Consider the following 12,995-nt stretch of genomic DNA (forward strand, 5'->3'; position numbering starts at 1 on the left):
TAATTTGGGACTCGTGTCACTTTAATCAGGACTTTTCAATTGTGATAAATTTGATTCTCAATTTTGAATTTTGTTTCAAATAAAGACAATTGAAGATATCATTGCTCAATTTCAAAGACAAAGTGATCAATTTGATAAAATGTAAACTAATTTGACAAAAATAAATGATAAAAAATATTTTTGAATATTTAAAAATAATTTTTACTCACTAAAAATAAAATTATGTAAAATTAATAAATATTTTAGATATTTATTATTATCTTTTTATCAAATTAATTTTTATTATATGTTTGGGCGGTGATTATATAATGGGTGGATGATGATCTTGTTCCGCCGGAGAATCCGTCGCCGGCTCTATCTCCGGCGCTCCCGACGACCTCCACAACTCTACTTCTGTAAAATTTTGCCCATCTATACAAATTCTATATCTGATTCTATCAATTAGTTTTTATATTCTTAAACTTATTATTAACACCAGCTCTTCAACAAATCTTTTTAACACCTTTTTTTTCACCTAACAGATTACCATTATCCCCTAAGTGGGACTCACTTGAACTCATGAATATTTGATTCTTGTATTTCTTATTCCCAACTTTTTCAGAATTCAAATTCTAAGTACTTGGAATTCAATTCATTAAAATCCTTGCTCGACATCGAAATAATTAAATACTGATTTTTTAAATTTTTTTAAAAATTCTGATTGTAGTTGTGTTTTTTAATTTTGATGTTATCATTGTTTGATTGCGTGGTTTTAGTTGATAGTAGTTGAGTTTGGATTTTGATTTTGGTCTTTTGGTTTCTAGGAAATTAAAAAAAGTAAAAAAAATAAAAATTAATGGGGTGATTCAATTAGTGGGGTTTCCTTTCTTTTGTGAGCAAAGAGAGGGTTTCTCAAAGTTACCAATAGCAATTTTGTCGTAATTATTCTTAAAGCTCTCCTATTGGAGAGAAGAATTGGGGGGAAAGGGGGAAGAGATCATGGTCTTTAACAGATATGAATTGGCTATATTTATGCTAATATCTTGTAAATTCCTCCGAATCGAAGAGATTTTTTTTTTTTAATCTGTATCATCAATTAGTTGGCTATATTTATGGACTGATTTGGGGTTATTTATCTATAGGATTGGAAGACTGAAAGATACAAGGAATTTATCAAATCTGGAACTGTAAGTAGGAATTTATTTATTCTTCATTTATGATTACTTGTTAGTTCATCTATGTGGATGATTATTCTGGATGAATGACTTCCAAGAAAATGGATTTGTGTTGTTAATGGGCAAGTGGAGCCCAGACCTGGAGTTTTGAGATAGGTGGATGGGGCCAAGGCTGCTGTAAGATAGACATTTTACCTTATAAATGCAATCGTCACTTTGTCATGGCTCTTAAGTTTTCATTGTATTTGCATCTGTTATCCACAGTCAATTAGGTAAGACTACTTTTCTTTCCAAAGTTTAGTCAAATTCCAGGTTCCCTTTCTTACATGAAGAATCATATTTGAATTAACCTTTTTGGCTGATGATTATAGGGTAAAAAATTATCAGCCTGCTCTGCTGCAACTAAAAAATTTCTTTTTCAATCCTTAAACCTTTTTTTTTTCCCTATTAAATTTAAATTTGATGAAAAATTGCTCAAAATCCATCTCCAACCTTTTCATAAAATGCTTATCAAATCAAGCGAAAAACACATTTTTCATCGCATTGAGTGAAGCATTTGGAATATTCTCTATATTGAGTGAAGCATTACCAAATTTCATCAACAACATGAGCACTAGGCAAGCAAAGTTCTCCTGAACCAGGTGCTTTGGCTTATGCTCCCATTTAAGTATTATTCTCCTGAACCAGGTGCTAGTGGCAGAAATAAGGTCCAGAGACATGTGCATATATTTAGTTCTTATAAGAAGGTAAAGCTCTTACAACAAGTGAATAAACATGTATCAAGGTAGGCTGATGTATGCCATAACTCATGACAATGCTAAATTTGGTGGGTTTACGATTTGTGTGACTAGAGTGTTTACATATATTTCAATGTACGGTATTTTATTTAAGTTTTTTTTATCTTCCGAAATGTTTACTTCATATAAGAAGGTAAAGTTCTTGTAAGTGAATAAACATGTATCAAGGCAGGATGATGTACACCATAAATTGAGTATTTACATATATTTCAAATGTATCATATGCGACTTGAGCTTTTAATTTTCTGAATGTCGAGCGTTCATGCTACATTAATTCTAGGTGCTTTAACTTTCTAATAATTTAATCTCATTATGTGAGTGTATAATCTAGGTGTCTATATTTATATGCGTGTAGGTTAGTGTCATTGCCTTTTTAATTTTGGGCAGGGATATGACCCTTCATAGTTCATGGGGATGCTCTAAACTTTTAGAATCTTTAGCTAAAGTTTATTTGTGGTTCTCATTTTTCTCTTTCCTTTTTGATTTCAGTAATTTGCGTTTGTCATGTGTTCTGGTTTTTGCAGCTAACTTCTGTAGCTTGTTGGGTCGTGCACTACTATCTGTTACATGGCAATTTGGGTTGGATACACAGACATGCACTTAATCTTTGGTGTTTCTACAACTTTACAGCATGTGCGGCTCAGCAGGGAGAGCTGAATAATCAGTTGAAGCAGTAACTCTGGAAGATCTAGGTATGCTATTCCAGTCTGTATCTCTCTATGATAGGAATTGCCACTTCTTTTGTAACTGACTTTAGATACTCTGTATGATAGTTTTATCTGTTTCTCATTCTTTAGATGTTCTAGCCAAGTCTTATTCAAGCTTTGAAACTTGATGTTGTTGATGAATATTTTTTTAGATTGTGAATGCTTCATTCATTTGCATGCCTAGTGCTCATGTTATAGGGCTGTAAACAAGCGAAGTTCTTATGATCATTTGCTTTGTTTTCATCCATGAACTTGTTCAAGCGCTCATTAATGACATCATTCTTTGTTCTACAGGAGAAACAAAATTCCAAGAAGGAAATTGAATAGCTTGAGTCGAAGTCTTGTTTTTATAAGCGTCAGTTCGCCAAGAGCATTCACTAGCGTACCTAATAAACCAGGTATCCCACGGCTTAAACACACTAACCAACAATTAGCTGCATGCATGGAAGCTGCCTATAATTATAATATATCTTTGCATTATTAGCCAAGCAAGTTGACTCAAATCTTGTCGACCTTTGATCCATTTTGCTTTGTTGTCACTTCTTTTAGGTCTCCAATTCTAGGTGGCTTTTTGAATGCAAATATAGTTTATTAGAAGACCTTTACAAAGTGCTTCCCTACTATGTTTGTGACTTTGTGTAGCTCTGTGTATATGGTGATCTCATGTGCTCTTTCTTCATGTTGATTCCTTTTCATTTTTGATTTAAATGTAGTGCCTCTGTTCAGCTTCTTGCTTAGTCATAATGTTTTAGAGATTGTTTACACTAATCATAGTATATTTGTTTTATTTTTATTTTTTTCTTTTCATAGAGGAGGCAATAATTGTAACACACCACTCTGAAAATGGCAAACATAGTTGGGTCTTATGTCAAAGTTACAATTAACTTCTTAATTGTAATCTCATCCCAACTGTGATTCATTCCTTCATATAGAGCACCATGTTCTGAGATTAATGAACCATCTTTTCATCTTCTAAAGTTCATGACCCTTTCCCATTGTCAAGCATAAGGTTTTATTTTTAGCTGCTCCGTTACTTCAATTGGTATTGATTTTTAATAACCTTAGTTTTTGTTCTATTTATTATTTATTTAATGGAAAGGGTTAAGTTTTATCATCAACTTAAGCACTAACTAGGGACAAAATCATCTGTTATTGCCAGCTGAAGCAATGAAATTTTAGTATATTGAAGTTGAGGCTTTTGTATTATTTTGGGATTGGCCAAGCACTACGTTAGTGCTCTTTCATCCCTAACCTGAACCCTAATTCATTTTTATATGAACTACCCTTTCTCCATTTTTCACATTATGGAGTTTGAATTATTTCGTTGGTCCCAACTCCAAGGGCTGTTCTCTAGAGAGAGACTAAATCGTGTTACATTTTAATTAAGAGAGTAATGTGATTCTGTGATATTGTTTTTCTTGGAAAATGCTTGACATGTCAACAAAACACTAGTGTCCCTCTTTTGTGAAGTGTATGTTGGAAAATTTGGTTTATAAGGCTTATTTTGGTCAACTTTGAGACCAAAATGGAGTGAGCCCCAAACGTCTTTTGGGGCGGGTCCGAAAAGGTGACGTGTTCTTTGTCGCGTGATAAGTCACACAGTGAAGACGGTTCGTCTAAACCATTTATGAGTGAATGGGAACTTGACGTCGTTTTCGGGTTCGTGGAATGGACATTTAAATATTTAAATGTGGGTTTCCTTTTAATGGGTTGTCCCACATTAAAACTTTAATAGAACTTGTTTATGTATATAAGCTCTAGACTACAACACTTGGGTTAGGCTTCAAGGGGCATTCTAAGTTTGTAGAAGGGAGGAGTTATGTTCAAAGTGAATCTTAGCCTAAACCACCACACGCGCGCTGCCACCGCTGTGCCGTGCGCGGGTGTGGGTTGTAGGTCGGGTCGGTTCTAATATTTATTTTTTGAACAAAATTCTTTTGAATTTATTTAAAAAATTATTGCAGGAAATTATTTCAAATTCAAATTTATTGTCCAATAATCGTGCCTCCGAGTTCCAGTTTTCCCAAACTGTTAAACAGGTTTTTAAACTGTCGGACATATTCAAAACTGTCCAAAACAGTTTTCTGCAAATTTTGGACAGATTCTGTTTTTCAAACAGATTTAAATCTGCTAGGCAGATTTGAACATATTCAAAACATAGTTCAACAGGTTCAATTTGTTCTAGACAGATTGGACAACTGCTCAGCAGTGTTAGACAGTTTTAAAACTGCCAAACAGATAATAAAACTGCTGCAGATCTGTTCTTTTGAATTTGGCACCTGTTGACCTCTTTTTGTACCTGTTCGGGCTGTCCCAACAGTCACTAAGTTGCCTATAAATGGATATCCTTTTCCAGCAGTCTAGACATCACGAAATGATCCAAAACAGTCTGGAAAAATCCTTTCTTTTGTCCAACTTTGCTCTTTTGGTGTATTATTCTTCATTATAATTTTAGGGAAAAAAAAAGAGAGTTTAGAACACAGGTTTGGTTTGCCGTATAAATTTGTTTGGAGTGCTACTACAAATGTGAAGATCATTGTATCCTGGGAGATAGACGCCACATAACTGTAAGCACCGTAGCGGGGCGAATCTGTCTTAAGGACAGAGTGTCACACACTCGGCTTGGTCTTTGAATTTTTTAATTCGGTTCGATAAATAAACTCGGTACATTATTTATTTATTTGTTTGGTTTTGTTTTAATTTATTTTATTTACACAGAAGATTGTCCCAAACAGTGTATTGCTCAGCTCTCTCTCCATTTTAATCTGTTCTTCTTTGTTCTTAGACCACTTATCAAGAATTTTATATTTTTCCTTACCTATCTAGTTGATGTATTTGGATGATGTTACCCCTGCATTTAATTTCGGTCTAGTTGATTAATTCAAACTCTGATAAATCCTATAAACTTTTTAAAGTTTTTTCCTTCTAATTTTTGTTTTCTTTAATTTTGAACATGTGTAAGTTTATTTCTATGCTTCTAGCGACTTCTAAACTAAGGCCAAGTTTGGCATGATTGAAAAAAGACAAAAAGTCAAAAAGTCACTATTCTATTTAAGTCACATCATCTTATTTAAGTTACATCACCTCTCTAACACATCACTTCAAACCCAACCCAAACCCAACCCATATTTCATAAAATGTCAAAAAGTGCACTTATTTAGTCTTCCCAAACTAGGCCTAATTTGTGTTTTTATTATTCTGGTAAAAAATTGCTTGGAGAGATGGAAAATATGGTCAAAGAAGCCAGAATATTCAAGAACTTTGAGTTTTCCCTAAGTTTTTTTTTTTTTTTTTTTTTTTTTTTTTTAATGAGATTTTTATTGTGTAATCACAACAAAAAAACTTGTATTCCTTAATTTTATTAGCTATTCATATGTGGTCAATGTTGTGATTCAAAGGAAATTTTTGTACAAATAATATTGGTCATATTTTAGATATTAGTTTTGTTTAGATTTTAATCACGATTTATACGCGGTAATTGATAGTCACATTTTGTGGTTGAATCCTTTTTTTATTACACGCGCTAACTGTAATGAGAAATATATATAATTGTGATCTTATCTCATTATTAATCATGAATTATTTAAGTTTAATATTAGGTTTTATTGATTATTACACTACAAGAAAATAGTGATTTAGTGACTAATATTTAGAGACTAATTGAATTTAGTCTCTAAAAACCATCATTTAGGGACAAAAACAAATTTTAAAAGAAAATTATAAGAATACGCCTCATTTCTTTATGATAGGCCAAAAAAAATTATTTAGTGACTTTTAGGGACCAAAAAAATTAACACGTATGTTCACTTAGACACTTGACCCGCGTGTTTGAGGTGGGTAAAAGTTGGAGATGAATTAGTTTGGTTGCTAAAGGTTGTCAAATACGCGATATAAGAATCGATCTTCACTAGGACTTAATCGATCTCAGCTGTTTACTCTGTCTAAGACTCAATCGATCTTCAACTTCGATAGATCTTTAGCTTCAATCTGAATCGATCTTTGTGCCGCCTCATATCCGAATCGATCTTTACTTCAATCGGAATCCATCTTTGTACTGATCTCAACTTCAATCGATCTTACCTATTGTAACTTTAATCCGAATCGATTAAGATCTCAGCTTCAATCCGAATCGATCGTTGAAGATCTGAGTTCTTTGGCTTCAATCGAAAGGTAAATCAATGATTTTCTTGGCTGCTGAGATCTTGATCTTGATGCATAATTTTCTGAGATTTTCTATCATTTTTTTTAGCTTCACACACACACACATATACATATACACAAATTCTGAGATCTTATATAATTTTTTCTTCATCTTCTTCAATTTTTTTTGCAGATATATATAAGTTTGAGTAAATGGATTTGGTTTCTAACAGAGATCGTAGTAATTTGGATTCAACAGCGATTTGGTGTGTTTTCAATCTCTCTCTCTCTCCACAGACACAGTATATATACATGTACATCATCATTCTTCTAGTTTAAAGTGAGCGATAGGAAAGCAGCTACACCATCATTCTTTTAGTCCATGGAGCACAATGAGTTGAAGTTTGATTCTCCATTGTAGGCTGGAAGAAAGCAGTTAAGCCACATGTAGTGATTATTATCTCAACTATTTTCATGGGGTGAGTTTAGTCATCCTATCTATATCCAACTTTTGTTGAATAAGAAGGGAACATCTATTAGATAATGTCAAATCATTTTATGACGTGAAAATGCACAATTGCACATTATTGAATAAGGTAGAAATCAGATTTCAAGTCCTTAGTGATATCGCCTCTTCATCATATAAACTGTTTGGTACAAATTGTTTTATATATAAATATATAGGTTGATATTGTAACGCCCTCAAAAATAAACCCATTATATATATCATTGACATGCATTATTTAATGAAAACATTTTAATAATTCATTATAATACCCATCAGAGTTTTACTAAAACAAAAGTAATACATGTAACATCAAATCAAATGCCCTACAGGCTTACAACTTTCCAAGCCAACACTTGGACACAAAGTACGAGTTCTAACTCAAAGATAAATTAAGCCCTAGGCTTGAGTGTTTACATGTATTAACAATGAAAAACAAGCAACTAAAAGTAGTCTTCCAGAATTCCAAGTCCTTCCAAGCTAAGTCCTTGGAGGTATCTTATCACCTGAACCTGAAAATGATGTTCCCATAAAGGGTGAGCCACAGCCCAGTAGAAATATACTAAACCACATATAAGCAATGAATAAAGCAATGGCATTCAACAGATGGTTAACCAAGATAATCAATTACTTCATTTTACTGTCTCATGACACTATTGTCTAAGATACGTTTAACTTTCCAATTTTATCAACATGGCTCAGAACCTGGCCCAACTTACAACAGTGAATTATATATATATATCAAATTCACATTCTTCCAATATCAATAAACAAATGAGACTCAAGCTCAAACCAAAACACTTCATACTTCCAGATTGATACACATTTTAGTGCTGTATCATCAAAACACTTCAATATCAATAAGCACACATAAAAGTGATGCTAATGGAGTCCATCCCCTATCTCCTCCCAAACAAAATCCGGTTTAGAGGTCCATCCCCTATCTTCCCCTAAACCGTGGAGTACATCCCCTATCTCCTCCCACACACAAACAATGTATGCAAATGCAATGCTCAATCAATACACGTATTTTCTGTATCAATGCCACAGTCAAAATTAATGACTTAACCAATGTGATTAGTTCCAGTTATTCCTAATCCACATGCAATGTCTACAACAATCATGACTATCCTCCACCGATAGCCCAAAACAGTTATTTCTAAACTGAAAATAACAATGTCCACCATTCAATAGACAAATGATTCAAATTATCCAATTACGCCATTTAATCAATGAATTCCCCAATTCCATGAATTACTTATACAAATCAATTCAACAATTCAACTAAGGTTTTTCCCAAAATTTACCAAAGTATTCCCAACATATTAAAATACCAAAACTTAGAACATAACCTATAAAATGGAGTAGGAAATCCCTACCTCAAAGAAAACAACCCAAAAGGTGAAGAAAGAGATGAGTGCCCAAATACCAAAGTGCTCCAAATCGCCAAATGCTCAGATTAAATGATAGCCCTTGCCTCACTCTATCTTTTATATGAAGGATCTAGGGTAGAAACACACCCTAAGTGGACCAAATCTAAGAAAGAATGTGAGTAGGGAGAGAGAGAAGTCGGACCTAGGGTTTGGAATCAAAAGAAAATGAAAAAGACTGATCAAATCCCGCTGCTGGGTATATAAACTGGACAGGCTCGCTCGAGCGAAGACTTGGTCGCTCGAGCGACCAGACACAGAGAAACTACGCTCGAGCCAAGGAAGCCTTGCTCGAGCCAACAACTCAAAAGCTCGCTCGAGCGAAAGAAATCTCGGTCGAGCGAAGAACCCATACCCTCAGGTCTGAACCCAGACACACGCTCGAGCGAAGGAACTATAGCTCGAGCGAAGGATGAACTAACTCGCTCGAGCGAAGAAAAGCTCGCTCGAGCCAAGAATGCACAGCTACAGGTCCAAATCAAACACTACCTCTCGCTCGAGCGAACAACTCCTCGCTCGAGCGAAGAACCAAAAACCTGGACAGCAACTCTTGGTTTCTAATCCCAACCAACCTGAAACAAACCTGCCCAACACATCCTATAATTCTAAAAGAGAAAATAAAGGACAACAACACCAATTATACAATGACAGAATCTACGGAACCTAAGTCCGGATACAATAATCAAATGGGAAAAGACCGGGGTCGCTATAACCTCCCCCCCTTCAAAGAATTTCGTCCCCGAAATTAAGCTTAAGTTTTTGAAAACAGATTTCTTTTTCAATTCCCAATGATATTATAAAACAATAATAGACAGCTTGACCCAATGCTGGTCACCTCATCTCTTTATCAAGAGGCATCTCACAACATATATTACACAACATATATCTCAATCTGTATCATTATTATGCATTAATTCTTTCAATGTTAACAATTTCCATATCATATTCAATTGCATGATATATATAACACATCCAACAATGTAATCAACATATACAATGTTACACTAATCTTTTATAATGAAACAAGTTTCAAGATACACCCATTTACCAAAAACATACTCAATGTTTTACAACTTAAGACATATGTAAAGCTCTTAAGTTCACAATAAAACAGAATCTAATTATAAGATTACAAATCAACAAACATGTCCGGATATTTCTCGCGAACTTCCAATTCACGTTCCCAAGTGGCTTCTTCCACTCCGTGGTGTTTCCACAAAACTTTGACCAAAGGGATGGTTTTGCCTCGCAAAACTTGATCCCGCCTATCCAAGACCCGAACCGGTCTCTCCTCATACGAAATATCCTCATCAACCACTAAATCGGTCCAATCCAACACATGTGATGGATCTGGCTCATACTTCCGAAGCATACTCACATGAAATACGTCATGTACTCCAGACAACTGCGGCGGCAAAGCTAAACGATAAGCAGCCTCGCCAATCCTCTTAAGGATCTCAAACGGACCAATGAATCGAGGGGACAACTTCCCACTCTTCCCAAACCTCATCAAACCTCGTTTAGGTGATATCTTCAGAAAGACATGATCACCCTCCACAAACACCAAGGGTCTCCTTCTACGGTCGGCATAAGATTTCTGACGACTCTGTGCTGTAACAAGCCTCTTACGGATAAGTTCAACTTTCTCCGTCGTTTCCCTCACCAACTCTGGACCCAACAGAGGTGCATCACCCACCTCGGCCCAACAAACAGGAGATCTACACGGTCGGCCATACAAGGCCTCAAATGGTGCCATACCGATACTAGACTGGAAACTGTTGTTGTAGGCAAACTCCACCAACGGTAAGTGCCTCTCCCACGACCCACTAAAGTCTAGAACACAACCCCGAAGCATATCTTCAAGTATCTGAATAGTACGCTCGGACTGTCCGTCAGTCTGAGGATGATAAGCCGTGCTAAAGGTCAACTTAGTGCCTAAGGCACTCTGCAAACTCTGCCACAACCTGGCAGTAAAACGAGGATCTCTATCTGAAACGATCGTCACTGGGACCCCGTGCAATCTCACTATGTCCCGAATATACAAGTCGGCAAGATGATCCACCGTATTTCTCACGCGCATAGGGATAAAGTGCGCCGACTTAGTCAACCGGTCTACAACCACCCAAATAGCATCACTACCCCGCTGAGTCCTCGGAAGACCTACAACGAAGTCCATAGTGACATGCTCCCACTTCCACTCGGCAATAGGCAAGGGTTGCAACAAACCCGCTGGCCTCTGATGCTCGGCCTTCACTTGCTGGCAAGTAAGGCACTTCGATACGAAAGCTGCCACATCTCTCTTCATACCCCGCCACCAAAACTGGCGACTCAGATCCCGATACATCTTAGTGCCTCCCGGATGCACCGCAAGGCGTGAATGATGAAACTCTCGGAGTACCTCCCCTCGGCAAGACTCCGGCACAAACAGACGGTCACGGTATCTCACACTCAGGTCGGAAAATACCATCAAACCCTTCTCAGCCTTCCCACCGGAAATCTTCTCACGGAGAGATTCTACCTCAAAGTCACCTCTCTGAGCCTCTAACACTCGAGTCACAAGTGAAGGCTGTGCAATAACAGAAAACAAGACCGCAGCCTCAACGGATTCGCCCATAAGTAAATCAAACTCTCCAAGTGCACCCAACATCTCCCACTCTCGGATGGCTATGCTAGCTATGTCACCAACAGGTTTCCTGCTAAGGGCATCGGCCACCACATTGGCCTTTCCCGGATGATAATGCAACTCAAAGTCATAATCCTCTATAAATTCCATCCACCTTCTCTGCCTCAAGTTCAAGTCTTTCTGAGTAAACAAATACTTCAGACTCTTATGATCCGAGAACACCTCGAACCTCTCACCATAAAGATAATGCCTCCAAATCTTCAAGGCAAAAATCACAGCTGCTAACTCTAAATCATGTGTAGGGTAATTTTGCTCGTGAATTTTCAACTGACGTGAACCATAGGCAACTACTTTCCCTTCTTGCATTAACACACAACCCAAACCCTCTCGTGAGGCGTCACAATAGACTGCATAACCCAACCCTCTCTCCGGAATAATCAATACTGGGGCGGTAGTCAGTCTAACTTTCAACTCCTGAAACGACTTTTCACAAGTCTCACTCCATACAAATTTGACTCCCTTCCGAGTCAGTCTAGTCAACGGTGATGCTAACTTGGAGAAATCTTTCACAAACCGACGGTAATACCCAGCTAATCCCAGAAAACTGCGGATCTCAAATACACTCTTAGGCTGTGCCCAATCCTGCACTGCCTCTACCTTGGATGTATCAACAAACACTCCTTCACCGGATACCACATGGCCTAAGAATTTGACTTCCCTCAACCAGAACTCACACTTTCCAAACTTGGCATACAGCCTATGGGCTCTAAGTAACTCAAGCACCACCCTCAAGTGTGCCTCGTGCTCCTCCTCAGAAGACGAATAGATAAGGATGTCGTCCACAAAAACGACTACAAACCGATCCAAGAATTCCCGGAAGATCCGGTTAATCAAGTCCATAAAGACTGCCGGTGCGTTGGTGAGCCCGAATGGCATCACCAAAAACTCATAATGGCCATACCGCGTACGGAATGCCGTCTTCGGAATATCCTCTTCCCTGACCCTCAACTGGTGGTAACCCGATCTCAAGTCTATTTTAGAGAAACAACGGGAACCCTTCAACTGGTCAAACAGGTCATCTATACGGGGCATAGGGTACTTATTCTTGACCGTAGCCCGATTCAACTTCCGGTAATCTATACAAAGTCTCAAAGCACCATCTTTCTTTTTAACAAAGAGGGTCGGTGCTCCCCACGGCGAAACACTAGGGCGTATAAAACCCTTGTCTAGTAACTCCTGAAGTTGGATCTTCAACTCAACTAACTCAGCTGGGGCAAAACGGTAAGGTGCCATAGAAATCGGCGCCGTGCCGGGCACCAGGTCAATAGAGAACTTAGTCTCTCGATGCGGTGGCAAACCAACAAGATCCTCGGGAAAGACGTCCGAGTACTCACAAACCACCCTTGGCAACTCAATCTGAGTCTCAACATCCTCATTAATCGAAAGGTTAGCAAGTAGACCACTAAGCTCACTTCGTCCTCGTGGAACATACCCCGGTGGCAACACATCACCAACCCGGTCCCCCAGAAAATGAAAATACTCTCCACTCACAGTACAACAAGTGACCCTCTGGCGGTAGCAATCAATAACTGCCCTGTATGACGATAACCAGTCCATACCCAAAATAACATCAAAACCC

General features: G+C 37.4%; 2 long non-coding RNA genes across 2 annotated transcripts; both read left to right on the plus strand.

Annotated features, from left to right (window-relative positions):
- Positions 1-330: 330 nt before the first annotated feature.
- Positions 331-3,295, plus strand: LOC114317636 (uncharacterized). The gene is made up of 4 exons (XR_014357798.1): positions 331-395; positions 1,122-1,166; positions 2,476-2,643; positions 2,953-3,295. It is a non-coding gene; the product is annotated as an uncharacterized LOC114317636 (long non-coding RNA).
- Positions 3,296-6,277: 2,982 nt separating this feature from the next.
- Positions 6,278-7,411, plus strand: LOC145814394 (uncharacterized). Its single transcript, XR_014357682.1, has 2 exons — positions 6,278-6,828; positions 6,992-7,411. It is a non-coding gene; the product is annotated as an uncharacterized LOC145814394 (long non-coding RNA).
- Positions 7,412-12,995: the final 5,584 nt, after the last annotated feature.

The sequence above is a fragment of the Camellia sinensis genome, unplaced genomic scaffold (genome assembly GCF_055761805.1).
Source record: "Camellia sinensis isolate YWXY unplaced genomic scaffold, ASM5576180v1 Unanchor10, whole genome shotgun sequence".
Classification (NCBI taxonomy): domain Eukaryota; kingdom Viridiplantae; phylum Streptophyta; class Magnoliopsida; order Ericales; family Theaceae; genus Camellia; species Camellia sinensis.